At 42.0% G+C, this 17,283-nt stretch overlaps 1 long non-coding RNA gene across 5 annotated transcripts in view; it reads left to right on the top strand.

The window, feature by feature from the left end:
• Window positions 1–17,283, top strand: part of LOC137170296 (uncharacterized) — a 52,868-nt gene that overhangs the window by 22,257 nt on the left and 13,328 nt on the right. Inside the window, exons 4-5 of one of the 5 annotated variants that reach the window (XR_010924590.1) lie at window positions 6,425–7,505; window positions 8,206–9,267. The exons of 1 other annotated variant lie outside the window; for it this stretch is intronic. This is a non-coding gene — a long non-coding RNA (uncharacterized lncRNA). 3 more of the 5 variants (XR_010924593.1, XR_010924592.1, XR_010924591.1) reach the window with 3 other exon arrangements.

Raw genomic sequence — 17,283 nt, 5'->3', positions numbered from 1 at the left:
GTAAGCAGCTTTCTCTGGTCAGTCTCCCCCCGTTTTACAACTTTCATATTATTTTTTTAATTCCTGACCTCCTTGTGGTGTTTCCCTGCTTGCAGTTCAGTATGCCAATTAGCTGTAGAGCTCTTTAACGAGCAAGTCATTAGTTCTAATTAGGATGTGGTTAACTGCGATGCATTAAAAGGCGAAACCCATCATGTTGAAGGATGGTGGTGTCGCCACTAAGCCCGACTGGAAACAGCTGTTGACTTTCCTGAGAGGGTCACGCTATAAACAAATACTCCCCTGAGCACAGTGAGAAGATGGGACACCTACTCAACAAAATGATTGGCATGCAACATTAAGAAAAGCAGGTAATTGAAGTCTGCAGTTGAAAAAAAAAATGGTACTGCCTGTCTCTATATTTTATTTTTTGAATATATAATGTGTATATAAGGTGTAGGCCCACAAAATTATTTATTGTAACCTTCTGTTCAACTCTGTCTCCTAAAAATTACATTTATATAATTCTAATTTGCTACATCAAATACATTTCAAAATAAACACAATTCCTCCTGATTATGTTTTTAATGAACCATTCGTGATATGTTCATATTGAATGAATCTGCATAATATTCACTATATTTGGGTTTTCAGCACAAAAACTTCCCGGGGCAACTAAAATGTTTTTACAGTTGACACAGACAAAACAAAATAAACAAACAAAAAAACATCGAAGGTGAAATGAAATAAGACGTCTTTCTCCAACTTCACAGAAATACGTGATATGACCACGACCTCTTAACACCGCATCACATAGTGGTGGCACATAATGTGTTACAATTTACATGCTGGAAACAATGCCAATGGAGAGTCAATTAGGATCTTTTGTTGTGGTAGACACACAAATATGATACAGAGAAGTGACGCACTTCAGATGATGTCTATATAAGGTGACAAATGTCCCATAACTGGAGGTCGCAGGCTAGATAGATAGATGCAGGAGACTCCTGTTTGCTTTCCATTTCCAACCAGAGAGCAAACAGCTTTAAAAAAATAAAAAAACAAAACATAACTATGATTGTTGTTGTGTTTACTGTTGCCATGATGACAAAGGTAGCCTAACTTTAATGAAGTAGTAACTTTAACCCACACCATGTTTCAAGTGATCATTTTAACCCAAACCATGATCTCTCCCTAACCCTAACCAAGTTATTTTTTGTGCCTAAACCTAACCAGACCTTGACTGCAGTGTTGTCACACCATGAAACATCATTATTTTTTAACAGTGATTTGTAAAAGCAGGCTGATCTCACAGAAATATATGAAATGACTATGACCTCTTAACACACGTAATTTTAACACATTACATGCCACCACCACAGAATGTGATGTAATGAGGTTGTGTTCATTTCACGTATTTCTGTAAGATCAGGTTTTCTTTTTCTATATTTAGCCAAACCACCACCATTCTTAGCTCTGATAAGATACTATGTATTGTATCACTGTCCTGGATCTCTGACATCAGTCTCAGCAGAATGCTAAAAATACAAACTCAGCTGTGGTAGGAAATCTTTTTTGCAACCTATAAACTGGGAAAAACAGGCACCTGATTTTACAAACTATATAAAATCAAAGATGGCGCAGAACCACCATGCTATGCAGGACTGTGATATCTACAGTCCTGGATCAATGCTAGATCTTCAGTGTCTCCCGTGTCAAAGTCCTGCGCTTCGTTGGACCACCATCCAACACAAACACCTCCAAAGAGTTTCTGTGTGGCACAAGAATGGGTCGCACTTTATTTTACAGTACACTAATAAGACGTATTAAGCCATACTTTGTATTAAATTAGACAAAAACAGACACCATACACCTAAATTATGCTGTAATTAGAAACTGCATATAATGCTGTATTAGACCCAAAATATACTATACTTAGACACTATAAGACCAGATTATACTCTAATCAGAAACCAAATAAGAGATCCTAATACACTATTAGACCCCATTTTACAAGATCATAGTCTAATAAGAAATCAAATACAATTCCATATCAGATCCACAATATACTACAGTTAGATGCTATTCTACCCATACAACAAAATTATGTTATAAATAGACAATACATTGTAATGCTACCAACATAGGCTGATGAATTTAATGCCATATTGTGTCGGGCATAGCCTTTATAATAGACAAAACACAGGGCTCAGAGGACAATACATTTATTTGGCCTTTACTTACATAGTTTAAAGTTCTTACAGGGTCATTTGTTGCTCATATGAAGAAAACTGTACCATAAACTTAAGTCAAACCACATCTGGTCACATCACTACTTGACATGTTCCCTCATAGCCTGCATGTTCTCCGGAGTCCTGTGGAGTTTTTAGGTAATACATAATGTAATACATCCTTCCTCAGCGCTCAACTCCCATACCAGTTAAGACGTTAAACCATTTAATGCCATGTCACTATCCAATCCCAGTAACATTATGCTATGGAAGCTGCCAGAACATTGCATCTTTATTTCCCACTGTTTGACCCTGATTAGATTTTCTTAGAGCGTAATTTTCTGACACATTACAACAGAACTTTACTGTAAACTAAAGGGAAATCACATATCTGTCACTTGAGACATACCAACACTGTCTTCAGCTGGTCCCGTGTTCTGTAGTCTAGTAACATGCTGCAGGCTACTTAAACATCAGACCATTTAATGCCGTGTTACTATCTAACCCCAGTAACATTATGGAAGTTGCCAGGACGTTGCATCTTTGTTTCCCACTGTTACCCTTGTTAGACTTTCTTAGAGGGTATTTACATTACAAAACAGCTGTACCATAAACTAAAGTGAAATCACGCATCTAACCCTAACCCAAAACATATTAAAGCTGTATTGGTGTAATGATGGGTCGCCGTTTCTAGATCTCTAGTAAATAGTAAGTAGCATTACAAAAATAGTTAATTGATGCACAGATTTGCATATATTACCCAGGTTAAATAAACACACATGGTATTTATTGATTGATTGTTTGTGTATTGCAATTTGCTTGAGTCTGGGGTACCAGGGTGGGGACGCTGAGCTGTTGCACCTGGTCGTTTGTCTTTGAACGAGTAAATAAGCTAATTGTAATAGTAAATTGAAATCTGTCGGTTTCATGCACAAACTTACCTCTGCCTGTTCTCCTACCCCCAGGATGTTCAGGCAAAAGCATTCCCCAGCAGCTCGCACATCTATTAATAGTTCCAGGAGGGCAACAAGCAGGAAGTGGGTAGAGGGGAGTTTACACACCCAAATATAAACCTAATAAATACCAATAAATATCTTACATAAATAAATAAATTCGAACAGTACAACCAAACTCCCCTCTACCCAGTCACTGTCACTGATTCAAATGGTTTTACTCAGTTCAGTTTAAAGATTTGTATTCACCGACTATGTTCTTTCTTTTTTACTAAGTGATCACATCACCATTCTTAACACTTTGACATTACAGTGCTTCTGGCTGTCTTTTGTTAAATAGTAAGTTTAGTCTGTTGCTGGTTTGAATTTTATCATTCAGCTCTAGGCCTGCAAGTTACCACATCATAATTTTTCTGTGGCTTTCACTGCTTTAAGTAAACTTTTAACTATGAAATATCATAGCTTACTGTATATCACAGCTGAGCAACAACAGTGCTTTCTGTCACCAGTGAGGGGAGTTTATAAGCTACTCAGTCAATGACAATGGTGATTCAGTATAGTCAGATTAGTTTGTGGATTCAGTGTTTAAGATTCAGTCTTGCATGTACTGAACACCTCATGTAAACACTGTTTGATTTAAGAATTTGAACAAACAACCAATGCTATGTTACTTGATTCTAAGCTCTGAGGAAGAACACATAGGCTATGTGGCAATTTTACTTTACTTTTGTGATAAAACTGTTGAAATGTTTATCCGCGACAAGCTACACACAGTTTAACAGCAGTATAAGTAAGAAGAGTCATAAAGTCTGTGAACAGCAGTATCTATCTAAAGTTTGCTAACATCAGCTAACATTAGCTTACATTAGCCACCATTAGCTACTGGTCAAACAAATACTAGAGCAGCGAAACCTCTAAGTGTATTGAATTGAGCAAGCGTTTTATTACTTATGAATACAACTTTGAAAGAGAGAATGTTTCTTCATCTGAAAGTTTTCATAGTCTCATTTTAGAAACGGTCCTAGCTAAATTAGCCTTACCTTCGAAAACTTAACTTATTTCCTGTTATAAATTGAACAGCGGACCAGTATTTTTTTTTAAATTCAAGCGCACATGTATAGTTTGGCTGAGTATATCCTTTTATTTTGCATATGGGGAAGCAGTTAAGGTAAAGTTTTAACAGATTACTTAAAAACAATTGAATGATGATAATTCATAACAGCATAAAGATTTTGTGGAGGCACTGTGGAGAACAAGCCTTCAAAGTACTTTCGCAAACCCATTTTTGTTACTATTTAGCTCCTTACTAAGAAGCTATCCTAGACACTTACATTTCACAGACCCTTTTAGGAGAGGCTGTTTGGTACTTATGGAGGATCTGAATCCCATTACACATAAGTCGAAATAGTTGGCAGACAGCTGTTTTTGCTAATGTGTGTGCGGGGATGAGGGAGCCAGAGGAAGATGGCGGGGTGTAGCGGAGGATGTGCAGGTGCACGGCGAACATGACAGAAAGGTACACAGACGGAAAACAGACAGAAAGTGGTATGAAACACAGGAGGAGAAAAGATAAAGAGGAAGAAAGGAAATCAGCGAGACTCGTAATGTGGGAGTCGCGGGGCTCGGCATAAATCGTCGTAGATTACGGAGCCTGTGGAGATCTTTCGACTTGTGTTCCTCCTCTTCCTGCCTTCTGTTTGACATGAGAGTGAATGAGGTAATCCACGGTGCTCAGGGGTACACAGGCGCTGCTCCCATCTGGGCTTTGAACCTTTTGCTCACCTCACACTCGGTCTCTGGTGTGTCGTGGTACAGTGGAGCACGTCAGACAAAGAAATTAAAGATGGCAGTTTACAGGGAAACACTCGGCTCTTTTGGTAACGCGGCTCCAAGAAGAACCTGACAAATTGATTTAAAAGGATGAAATACGTTCCCCAACCCACAAACGTTTTCCCTTCACTTTTTAAAACATATTTACCTCCCTGTCTGTTCCCATTTTGTCACTTTGGGAACGTGTGCGTACTTTGTGCGCGTTTGTGTCTGTTTGCATAGTTACAGTCATGTACTCATTCATTTTTCATGCCGTTATAGCACTTCTTTGCAGCTAGTGCTATCAATGAAGGGGTTTTTTTTTTGTTTGTTTGCATGTGAGATTATACGTGAGTGCATACAATATGTGTGTGTTTTGAAAGTGCTCTGCTTGCGAGTGTGTGTTTTTTCAAAAGCAGGACTGCGACTGTTCCTTTGTTGCTCACAGCTGTCCCACATTAGGGATCAGCCACTATTCCCCAGGCAGTAAAGGGTTTTCAGAGGCCCTGCTAATTGGCTGTAATCTCCTTTTTAAACTTGAAAGCCAGCAAGCCTCCAGCCTCGCAGTTTACAAGCAATTAATGCAAGGAACACCAATATTGCTGGTCACAACTGGTGTATATCTGTTCCCTCTTCCTGCGGTTCCCTCTTATCTGATCTTGTGCCCCTCTCGGAGGCAGATTGTCTCCTCCTGCGTCGTGGGCCCCGGTGTAAACAGCTACTCAGTAGTGGGGCCTTCTGGGGAAGAGGCACAGCGGGGGGATTTGGTCTGAATCTTGAAGTGTCCGTGGGGATGATGGCGGGGTTTGGGGATCGGAGGGGTTTCCTTCTCAGGCGCTGATGAAATAATAATGCACAGAGTTGGCAAGGCTGAAATTTGCACATGAAAATCCTCTCCCTTCGCGCTCCTTGCGTCTAATGTGCCGCCGATGACAATCCCTGCCTCTCACAGTTTATATGCAAATGAGTTCTCTCAGCTTCCTCCTCCTCAGAGAGTCGCCCAGCCGAGCTAGAGAGAGGGAGATAGACAGAGAGATATAAAGTGAAAGAGACAGAGTGGGGCTTTTTTGTTGTGTTTTGTTTGTGTTTGTCTTGTTTATTTTTAAAAGGATTTTTAAAAGATGATAATATATTTTAATTTTTCCCTTTGTTTCTTTTTTTTTTTCCTGAAAGGCAATATGCAGATTTCTCTGAAGAGTTTGAAATGCCAGACTTTTCTTTTGTGTTTAATTGGAACATAATGCCGGTAGTCTAAATAAAGTGTTTGTGTGAAGTGAGAAATGGTTGTATAATGACTAAATTTTTTCTGTTTTTTTTCTCAAACAAACAAGACTCATCTTCCCCTCTGGAGTCTTCTCCACCCCTGCCTGTCTGATTATTCTCTTTCGATATAAATACCGTCTCCTCTCCATGACCTCTGCCCTGTCTGCTTCCCTCCTTTCTTGTCCGCAGGCCTCAACCTCCTGCTCAGTTGTCCTGGTGGGTTTTCAGGTTACAAGCTGCAAGCTAAAAATTAGGGTTAACAGAAACAGTAGAACAACACACATAAATCAGAAATCACCGGTAAGCAAGGACTCCCAGTCCACGCTGAATAACAATTCTGTTCAGAGCGTGAAACCATGTGGATCTAAAACAGAAAGTTGAAAATATGATCAGTAGCCTCATTGAGCCAGCTTAAATCTCATGAGCTCAGCTTTTGTTTTTAGTCTGAAAAACATCCACCAAAGAAGCCAGACCAATCAACAAACAACAGGGAGTGGTTTAGATGATTACATTTGCCGCCTCCTCAAAGTCCAAAACATACTGAGTAACTATTTAAACTCGGGTTTGCGGATTTAAAACAAAGCATGATTCAGCAACAGAATGACCCATTTTTCATCACTAATGTATTCAGAAACTGATTACAGCAGACAGTTGAGGACAGATATGTTGTAGGCTACTACCTGCTTCATATGATCTTTGTCCAGGGCCCACTGAGCTGAAATTTCACGTTGGTTAATTGATACTTTATAACTAAATTGATACTAAATTGATTAGCTTAACAGTTCCTTGTTGTCAAAACAAGAAACGACTGGAGGTTTCACTGTCTATTTTCACTGATTGCCCCCCCCCCCCCAATTCAAAGCAAACCGGGCCTAGTCAGACAGAGGAGTGGTGAGATGGATGGGAGGAGAAGGAGGGGGGAGTACAGAGACAGAGAGGGGCTTCATGTCAGCCTGCTCTCCTCAGTCACGGCCAGTTAGTTAAAGCAAACGCAGGCGGACCCTAGAGAAAACGCAGGGCGGCGGAGAGTGCCAATCACGGCCGAGCCCTGGGCATTCCCCGGTACAGCTCGCCTTGAGCAACTTTTTATTAATTTAATAAACATCCCACAGAGACGGAGCAGTATGGACTTTCGTACCCTCTCAGACAACAGCACCGCTCAGGCCTAATGAGATGTGCTACTCACGCACACACAAGATGTGCACACACCACCCTCTCTGAAAACACACAAGCATGCAGCCCACAGGCTGGGGTTGCTCAGTAAACATGGGTGAGTGTGAAGTGTTAGAGCCAGTTCACCCAAATGACTAGAAAACATATTTTCACACTTACCTACCTGTGGTTTCTAGCCATGAGGATAGTTTTTGTTTATTTGCTCAGGTTTTGAGATATCCGTCTCTTGAGATATCTGCCTCCACACCAGTACAATGGAGATGATTGGAATTTCATTTGTGGTGCTCACAGAATTGAAAATTGGCATTTAAAAAATTCAGTAACGTCTCTCTCAAGAAACAGTAGCACACTGTAAAATTCATAGAACACACTGTCAACAGTTTTTTCACAAGGACTATTTCTTTGGTAGAATAGTTTCAAAGAAAAGTGAAAGTGTTGTGAGGACAGCAAATTATATTCCATTTACCTCCAGTGTATTTGGGTGCAGGCAGATTTGTCAAAACTTGGGCAAATAAAACAAAAAATCTCTTAATAATTAGACATGACTACAGGTAAATGGGGAAAATACACATTTTTTTGTAATTTGGGTGAACTGACCCTTTAAACTGGCACGCTGACTTTGAAATAAACTATTTCTCTTCGGCCCCCAAAACACTCCTCAGACTTCATTATGATTCTGCGGGCGGCACTGCGATGCGCCAGGGGTCCGACTGAGAGCACAAAACATTATGAAAATAATAATGATCTCACTTTCACGCTTGTTTCTTCCTGCCCCGGCTGCTTATGGCGGGCGTCAGTGTCGATGGGAGTCATTAGAAGGGTCGGGCTCTCCTCTCGACTGATGAGTAGCGGCTGCAACGGGAGGGACCAGGGGAGCAGGAGGAGGACAGACTGCGGCACACTAACAACCACAACCATCATCATCATCATCACCACCACCACCATTGCCATGTGTATCTGCTGCTCTGGGGAGATGTTGCCTCCTGTCAAACAGTGGAAGGACCCCGGTTTGCCTGCAATGTGAAGTTGCGTGTGTGTGTAAATGTATGTGACTGCTTCTGCTCGTGTATGTGTGAGCATCTTGCTGTCTACATAATTCCCTCCCAGTCTCAGCTCACTCTTCTTGGCTTCGACTGTTCACTCTTCTTTCTCTTCCTTCACCTCACCCTCTGTCTCCCCCCCTCCTCCATTTCTCACTGTATCACTCCATATATTCATGAATTTCCTGTTTATCATGAAAACTTATGCATGAAAATAGAGGGTGGGATGGGGGAGAAAGGGAAAAAAAACAAAAACAACAACAACAAAAAAAACCAAACAGGGTGAATGTTGATGGGGGTTTTGTCTTGTCTAGGTGCAGCGCTGCACCGGCAGCCCAGTCCTTGGGGGACGTACGCAAGAAGACCCCGATTCCATCTCCCTTTTCTTTTCTTTTAATTTCCTTTCTATTCTCTCCTTCCTTCCACCCACCCACCTACTGACTTCCTCCTTTCCTTTGTCCCCCCTCGCTTTAGCTTCCACCCCCCCCCCCCCCCCCCCCCCCCCCCTCCTCTTCCAACCCGCTGCCTTTCTCTTCTCTTCTCCATCTCTCCTTCAGTGTCAAAGCCAGTTACAGGCAGAGGAGCTCTCCTTCTTAAATAATTCACAAGTTGATTAATAGACTCACAAGGGTATAATTAGGCAGGGGAGAGACAGTGGCTAGTGTAACCAGTACAGTGCTTAGGGGAATTAGAGAGCGGGGTTATTGAGGAAATGGAGAGTACCAGAAAAAAAAAAGAAAGAAAGAAAAAGCACAAAAAAAAACGTGGCGGTTGCAGTAGTGGACTTGTAGAGGGGATGAAGAGGCGGGGGGGAGGATGAGGAGGGAAGGAGGTGGTCGTTAAGGGAAGGGGGTGGGTGGGGGGGCACCTCTTTCTAAAGCTATGTGTTGGTTATGAGGCAGCCTCTCCAGGAGCATGGAGCCCAGGGTTTGTTTGAAGTGGAAATTGGACAGTTTGAATCCGTCTCCTTTAATTTTTCACAATTTACAGGGCCCCCCTGGGTGCCTCACACTCCTCTTATAGGATATAAATTAGTTTTTTTTTGTCCTCTCACTCCCTCAGTTTTCAAGCACCTGTTTTTTCTCTATTTCTTTTACACATTATCCAGGTACCCCTGTTATTTATTTTTTTTTTCCCATTGCCTTCTTCCTCTTCCTCGCTGAACGGAGTTGCAGTTTCACCTCCGATGTTTGTCAAACAGTCAGTCATCAGCATAAAACTTCACTTATGTTGCCTCTAAGGCATCTTTTGTATTCTGAAAGGGATGTGCTTTCCGCTGCCAGACCGGTCTTCAAAACAAACAAACAGAACAATGGAACAACAGATCTCTCTTCTCAGTTCAGACATCATATTTCGGTTGTGGTGATCTCTGTCTGCCTTGCTTTTGCTGTTAAAATAAAATGAAAAGAACCAACGGAAATACACCCAGACAGGTACAACACTCTGCCTTTCCAGCTTGTGCTTTTTTTTTTTTTTTTTTTTCTCCTTGCTTCCCGGGAAGTTCTCTACGAGTTAAAGCAGTCATATTGGGTACACACTGCTGCTTCTTTGGTTTGTTCCTCTGTATTTATTTCATTGTCGATATCTCAGATTGCTTCCCGCCGTACCCGCTCAGCTGTGTTTTTTCGCACTCAGGATTCGCCGATATCCAAACAGACTGATGTGTCCATCCCAGCGCTCAGGGCTGGCTCTGATGTGCGCCGTGTCTGCCTGCATGTCGACGTGTCAACTCTAATTCAAACTCCTCTGTTCTCCTCTCATCTGTCTGCTCCAGATGTTGCACTGGTTGTCAAAATGGATCTCTGCTCCTGCAAAAAAAAAAAAAAAAGGTGGAAAGCAACACATTTCTCTGTTTGTAGAAACTGATAGAGACACTTTGAAATTCAATTCAGGCATGCAGGAGATGAGCCCAATTCAGCGAGTGTAAGCCTTGATGCCACTGCTGATTTAATTTTTTCGCTTGTTATCTGCACTGAATCATCTGACGTGACTGCCAAGAGAAAAAACGCAGTGCTTATTGGTTAATTCACTTCTTAGCTTGTCTGTATTTGACAATTGTGCATTAATTATCCTTTCTGTACTGTGAAATTGGCCTTTCTTTGTTGTCCCCAGCGGAAGACTAATGACTTCTTGATATTTTTCCCCGTTTCTTGGCTGTACAGATACCCTGCCACCAGGAGGTGCTGCAAAGAACGGGACCCCTGTGTGTTGATTTATTTATCTGTGTCTGGATTAAAGCCTGTATACCTGATAAAGGGGATGTCAGAGGAGCTTTGACAGCCACAGAGGCGGCAGAGTGTGTGCGATTTGGTCGCTGCGCCGGCAGAAACAAGGAGTGTCGATGGCATCTTTGAAGTCTTGACAGACGAGAGCCTCTGAACATCCCCTTAATCTTGCCTTCCCCTCAGAAAGGCGTGCGAGCAGGCAGGTTCTGAGCGCGCTCGGCTCCCTGTTTGCCTTATTCTCTTAATGACACAAACCATTCAGCGACCACGCATGATAGCATTTCATCTGGCATAATGTGTGGTGGCTGCTTACTTCAAACGCCTCAGCGCCTCTCCGCGTTAAGTTGGCTGGAGACGGCAAGAGCCGGGACATGAACACACAAGGCTTTTCCTATTGGCTTGATGGGATGCCTGTGTGTAGTGTATGCTGTTTGATTGTGCTGATTGTTTTCGTGAGGCCACCAAAAGCAAATACAAAGAATCTGCCGTGTATGATTGTCTGGAAATCAGATCAGTGGAGAGAGATATGTTTCGTACCTGAATGCTCTGCCTGTTGAGTGATTCACAGCACTTATAATGACCCTTGAACCTTGAACTGTTCCCATTACTGTTTCCTCACATAGCATACATGATAATGCTTCCTCACATAAAGACCAGTCACTACAAAGACAATGTCAGGGAGGTGCAGCATTAGGCTGTGAAGGGTTGCATTGCATTAGTCTGCACTCTATCTCAAACTTATTTCCCATCAGTGTTTTTCCATAAATTCCCATCTTCCTTCCCATCACATCCAGAACAATGACAAAGCAGCAATGTAGGCTGAGTGGAATATGGGGGGCGTTCATTGTGGAGGACCAGAACTGCCGGGCAGAAGAGGGCGCTGGGGTTAATTACTCCATTACTGGGTGGCTCAGCCAGGAGCTGTTTAAACAGGCCCCAGTCAGCAGGGGATTAGGCCTCATTACTCCAGCTAAAGTTACGCCCACGACCCTTCCCCACCGCCTCTTACTGCGGGCTTGTCAGGCATTCTGGGGAATATTCATATGGAGGGAGGAGGGGAGGGATATAGGAAGGGAAAAGAGATTAAGACCATGCAGAGGGGGAAGGACAGGTGAGGCGAAGAAGAGCAAACTGGCAAGAGCGACAGGGCTTAACTCCAGCGGATCGCCTGCATCATCACCTGAGCTCAGCCAGGGCTACAATTATCCCCCAAAATGCCGGAGCGCAGCAAGATTAGCATCTGAGGCTCAGGTTACCCTCCCTCCCCACCGAACCGAACTCCCGGCCATCCTCGGCCACCACCTCTTCACCGTCCTCCTCCCTCCAGGTGTCTGATGGCACTCGGTGATAATGACAGTGCTCTCGTTTACTGGAAGCACTGGCCGCTTGAAATTAGGTCGATATTTGTGCTCCATGAGCAGAGCACGATGGGTCAGTTTACCAGGTCTATAGGGCATGAAATACTTCAGTTACAGTGACAGTCATATAACGTAGTGATGAAAGATGTCTGTGAAATAGATGAGGTGATGTTACAGTGTGTCAAATGTGTGAATAATGACTGCAAATATAGTGTAACACTGTATTTGTATGGGGTCGCTGTTTCTTCCTCATTTTAAATACTAAAGGCTAAAAATCTGATTGAAAAAAAATCAAATAGTTGAGCTTAGTCCATCATAAGAGGACATTTACTGTAAACTGCCAGCTTTGTGTTTTTTCAGCTCTGCTAAACATAAAAGTTAATACATGAAATAAAACATTAACTTGCATGGAAAAGAGAGGGAGATGATATTTCACAAAACAAATGCAATACATTTAAAAGAATTTTCAAACATTTTGGTAAATATGCTTACTTGCCGAGAGTTAGATGAGAAGATTGATACTGCACATAACTTTCTGTAAAACCGTAACTTTTATTTGTACAGATTAAGCAAATGCAATATAATGCGTTAATTAATGAGTGTTAGAGGTGCTAGTAGGAGGATTTTGTTATCTTTAGAAAGAGCCAGGATAGTTATTCCCCCCTGTGTCCAGTCTTTATGCTAAGCTAAGCTAACCATCTCCTGCTTCATAGCCTACCAACATTAGAGTGTCTGTTTTCTCATCTAAGCAAATTTCCCAAATTATCAAGCTGTTTCCTTCAAAAAGTCTGGTTATTTAAAGATGAAAATTATTTTTATTATTAGTATCTGAACAAGAGTCAGAAGGAAAGAAGATGAAGATTTTGCCCATTTCAACATTTTGTCACCAGAATTTCTTTAATCAAGTTGAGATGAACTAGAAGATAAATTATGTTTTCACATCGGTAGATCATTTCATGGACTGGACTGAGGTTTAAATGGCTGGGCTTGAGTTGAATATTATTTTTTCCATGAAACCGGGTAAGTGTCCCGTTGTGTTTTCACTCACAATGATTCTCCTAACCTGCAGAGAAAAAAAATGTATCGAGATGCCTGCGAGGATAAAGAATTTAGGGCTGTATTTCAACAAAGTTGCCAATGGATCAAATGGCTATAAAAGTGGATGTCTTCCAATTAGAAGAGTCAACTGTGTACAGGGAGAACTAATCCAAAGGCTTTTGAAAACAGATTTGTGAGAGCTTGAGTTGTGGCTTGCTGAACTGCACACTCAAAGTTTTGTGTCAGTGCCTCTTTGTCTTTAGTCCAATCACCTGGAACAAAAGAAGAAGGGAAAAAAAAAAAACTACAGACATACACTTTTGTATCACGCGCAGAACACGAACACGCTGGCGCACAGTGGTCATGCAAATCTCTCCAGAGGGGCTGCCAAACGCAGTCGATAAAAATCCTATTTCATATGAGTCAAAATGCTTTCTTGATTTATAGGACATGCTCGCTCACCAAACTATGTGATTTAAGTTCAAATCCAGAACAGAGCTTCTATTATATAATTGAGGACAAAAAAATCAATAGAAGCAGCTGGATGTGGCCGCGGCAGGCACGGCTCGCATCCATATTGAGAGTGTACCCTCTTCGATCTGTGTTCAGGGCTCAGCTTCACTAGCCTAATCACACACGGAGCAGGTCGATTGGAGGACTTAGCCAGTGGCGTTCTCCAATGGCATATGTTAACATGATTCTCCCTCTTGCTCACTGTTAAAGGAAAAAAAAAAAGAAGCTGCACCTGAGATCCTTGGCCATTCAGAGCTAAAAAAAAAAAAAAAACAGGGATTATTTTAAACATAGCCTGAGGTGAGAGCGAGATTCTCCGCTCCGGTAACCTGAGCAAGCTGGAGGTGGGCGGCTGAGGACAAGAGGGGCAAACAGGATATTTATCCTATTGATTTTCTAAAGTTGAAACAAGAAGATTTAGGGGGGCTTGACTCTTAAAATTCCCAAGGAGACGCTCACTGCTCAGCCACATGGCCATGAACACACACACACACACACACACACATACACAGAAAGCATCTTGCTAGTGAGAAGTGTGAGTGAGGTTTAGAGGCCTTGAGCTGCAAAGCTGTGCTGTGCTGTGGAATGATGTGCCCCAATGTGTGTCAGAGGAATCATTATAGCTAGTGCTAGTGCTGAAGCCCGCCTATGGTGTGTTTGTGTGTGTTTGTGTGTGTGTGTGTGTGTGTGTGTGTGTGTGTGTGTGTGTGTGTGTGTGTGTGTAAGAATGTGTGAGTCATGTAGCAAAGTGGAGGTGTGAGCAGACAACAGATGGGAAGAGCCTCTGTATTGCAGAGATGTGGCTTTTGTCTGTCCTGCTGAAGGGAGAAAACCTGCAAACCAACAACAAATGCACTGTGAAGGAAAATGTGTGGGAGTGTGACTCAGCACACAGAAAGTCTCCTGGAAATTTATAGATTTGGATGGCAGCTTCACAGTGGTATATTTGCTATATATCTTTAGAGCAATGATCCAACTAAAAATTCACAATTTTGCTCATTTTCAGGGTAACTTGGTCTGTTATAAGTTGCAGATGTTCCTATTTTTGTGCGTAATAAAGTTGTAGAAAGTGGAAGGAGTAATTCTGGGCGTGGGAGAAAAAGTTTGATTTTCTGCATACAGAATGTTAGGTGACTGACAGTTGGAGCACTTCAAGCCTTGGATGGAAACTCTCCTGGTTAAATCATTAGTATAATAGATTAACAAGGTCAAAGGTATCAAAGATATAAGCCTGTGGACATGGAAAAAAAAAGTAAGCAGAAAAGTCAGCTATGACCCCAAGGGGCATTGTGTCAACAATGACTGATGGAAGCTAAAGATTACACAGTTTAAGGTGCCAGTATACTCTGTCAGAGCTGCTTGTCAGACAGTCCAATAGTTTCAGAAATCACCTCCCCCCCAAACCTTTCTAACGTCAGATTTTAGGCAGCTGTGCAGGTCCAATTCTGTAACTTTCCAAAAGTGATGAACTGACATTCACACCCACTGCATGCAGTGACTGGCAAGCTGTACAGAGATGAGATAGGAGCCAGGGTTTTAACTTCTCTCTCTCTAGCTCTCTCTTTTCATATTTGACACAACTGTTTGTGTCACTTTTACATTTGTCAATACCTCTGGAACCAGTGGCTCCTCCAACTTTGCAACTCAACATTGCTCGATCCATTGCTACAAACATTTCCCCCTCCTACCTCGCTGACCTTCACCATGACCACACTCTTCTGCCAACACCAACCTCCTGTCTCCCCCCTCAAGGACCAACATCATCTGCCACCCCCTCCTCACCTTTTTAAACTGTTTTCACTGTCACTTTCACTTTTATATCCACCTCCCGGTACCCTGCCTCTCCCAGTAAGAATTTGATTTGGTGATTTTCAGGTTTCGAAAGACGGCAAAATATCTACTGTTAAAAATGGGCTAAATTTTGTTGAGAAGCAAACAGCAATTAGATTATTTATATAAATTCTGTTGAGACAAATATATTATCTGAAATCTATAGGAGACACAACCAAACTCAGCCCACTGTTTCCTAGACATCTACATACAGAGCTGTATAGTTGAACTCCAGTCAGACTAAATGAGCACTTGAGACTTGACCTGGACATGACTGAGACTTGACGAGATTTGACTCCCTAAAGACTTGAAAGCAAAAACATTAAAGTTTTACGTTTTGACCTGGTAAAATCCCGGAATAATAAAAAATAACTAAAGACAACAACAGGCAGCTCTGGCATGGCCACACATCTGAATGTTTCATTTTTAGCCCCTTTGCATTGAAATGCAAATGATCAAATTCGTATGTTAGCATTTTCTTTTATGGATTTTCTGAAATTTCAGTTAAAATTTGTGCTACATTTGTTACTTATAAGTATCCACAGACATATAGAAAGCCCATCAGGGATAGCCTCTGTTTCACTAGCATCTGTAACTCATGGTTATCACTGAGCATTTCTTTCATCTGCCTTTCTGGGGGAAAAAATGAAGCGTGTTTCTATTGTACTTGCTATTACAAGTTGAAACCTTCAAGATTTCAAGTTCATTTACTTTACTTTGGATTTTTAGTTATTTACGTCATTTCAAATGCGATTTTGAATTAGATTCTTTTTCTTCTGGAACAAAGAAGTTTCAGAAGTTCTCTTTTTATTTTGTCTTTCTACAATATCGGCATGTATCTTTCTATTGTAAGTGCTATTTTGGAATTAAGTTAGAACGAGCATTACCAGTGCTGTGGCAAAAGCTTGCTTTTTGCTGCATTTTATGAACATGAGTTGCACAGACAGATGACAAAAGATCCTGACATGTCTCTGCTCGCATTCTTTTTTCAGTTTGCATTGAAGCGCTATGATTCACCAGAAACCTGACAACCTGAAATGCCTCAAATTAATAACACAGATTGAGACCAAGATTTCATTAGACCATGTTACACAGTGTGACAGCTAACAAACATGTAGAATTGCTGTTATTGCAGAGTGTATAGGGGCCTTTATACTTGCCCTCATGCTTACTGCTCTGTAATAGGAGGTCATTTCCTGCTAAGTTAATAATATAAACACTATCATCAATTTCAATACAAATGCATCACTTGATAATTACAGGTCGGCAGTCTTGGCTGCAGTCGTCTGTCTGCGCTCTCCAGCTGCTCCTGTTGGACCTCCCGGGTCAATCTGCAGCCATGACTCGTCGCCCGGTGGTCACGACTTGTGACTCCTCAGTCATGCTCGCAGATGATTGCTGATCTCATAGGTGGGGAGGAGGTGCCACAGTAATTGTTCTTTGGAGTGTCCCAATTATGCCATTAACGGCCCCTCAGTGATGAGGCTAATGGCGAGAGACCTCGTTTGCATAGCATTATCTTAATTGAGCCCGAGGCCTGGCATGAAAACAAGCCCGAGATTATGTTACTGATGGATGGTGGCGATGGTCCGGCAGCAACCATTTACCCGACAGCTATATTAATTAACAGCTATCCAGTTACATGGGCTTTAACAGGGATGAATAAGTTAACATGGTGGCTGTGACGGCGGTGGTGACCGGGCTCCTGTGCTTATGTGTGGGCTTCTAATGGAGGATGTGCGTGTGTGTGTGTGTGGAGGAATGCTCAAGAAGCCTGGCATCAGATCTTATTACCCATTTCCTAAAGGAGGAAACCGAGCCAGCATTAGTACCAGCCTTTAAATAAATCACCACACAAAGCCTGTGCTAAT

This window comes from Thunnus thynnus, chromosome 19, assembly GCF_963924715.1.
Source record: "Thunnus thynnus chromosome 19, fThuThy2.1, whole genome shotgun sequence".
In the NCBI taxonomy this organism is placed as follows: Eukaryota; Metazoa; Chordata; class Actinopteri; order Scombriformes; family Scombridae; genus Thunnus; species Thunnus thynnus.
Note: the sequence above shows the minus strand (reverse complement) of the source record. Positions and strands in the feature narration are given on the sequence as shown.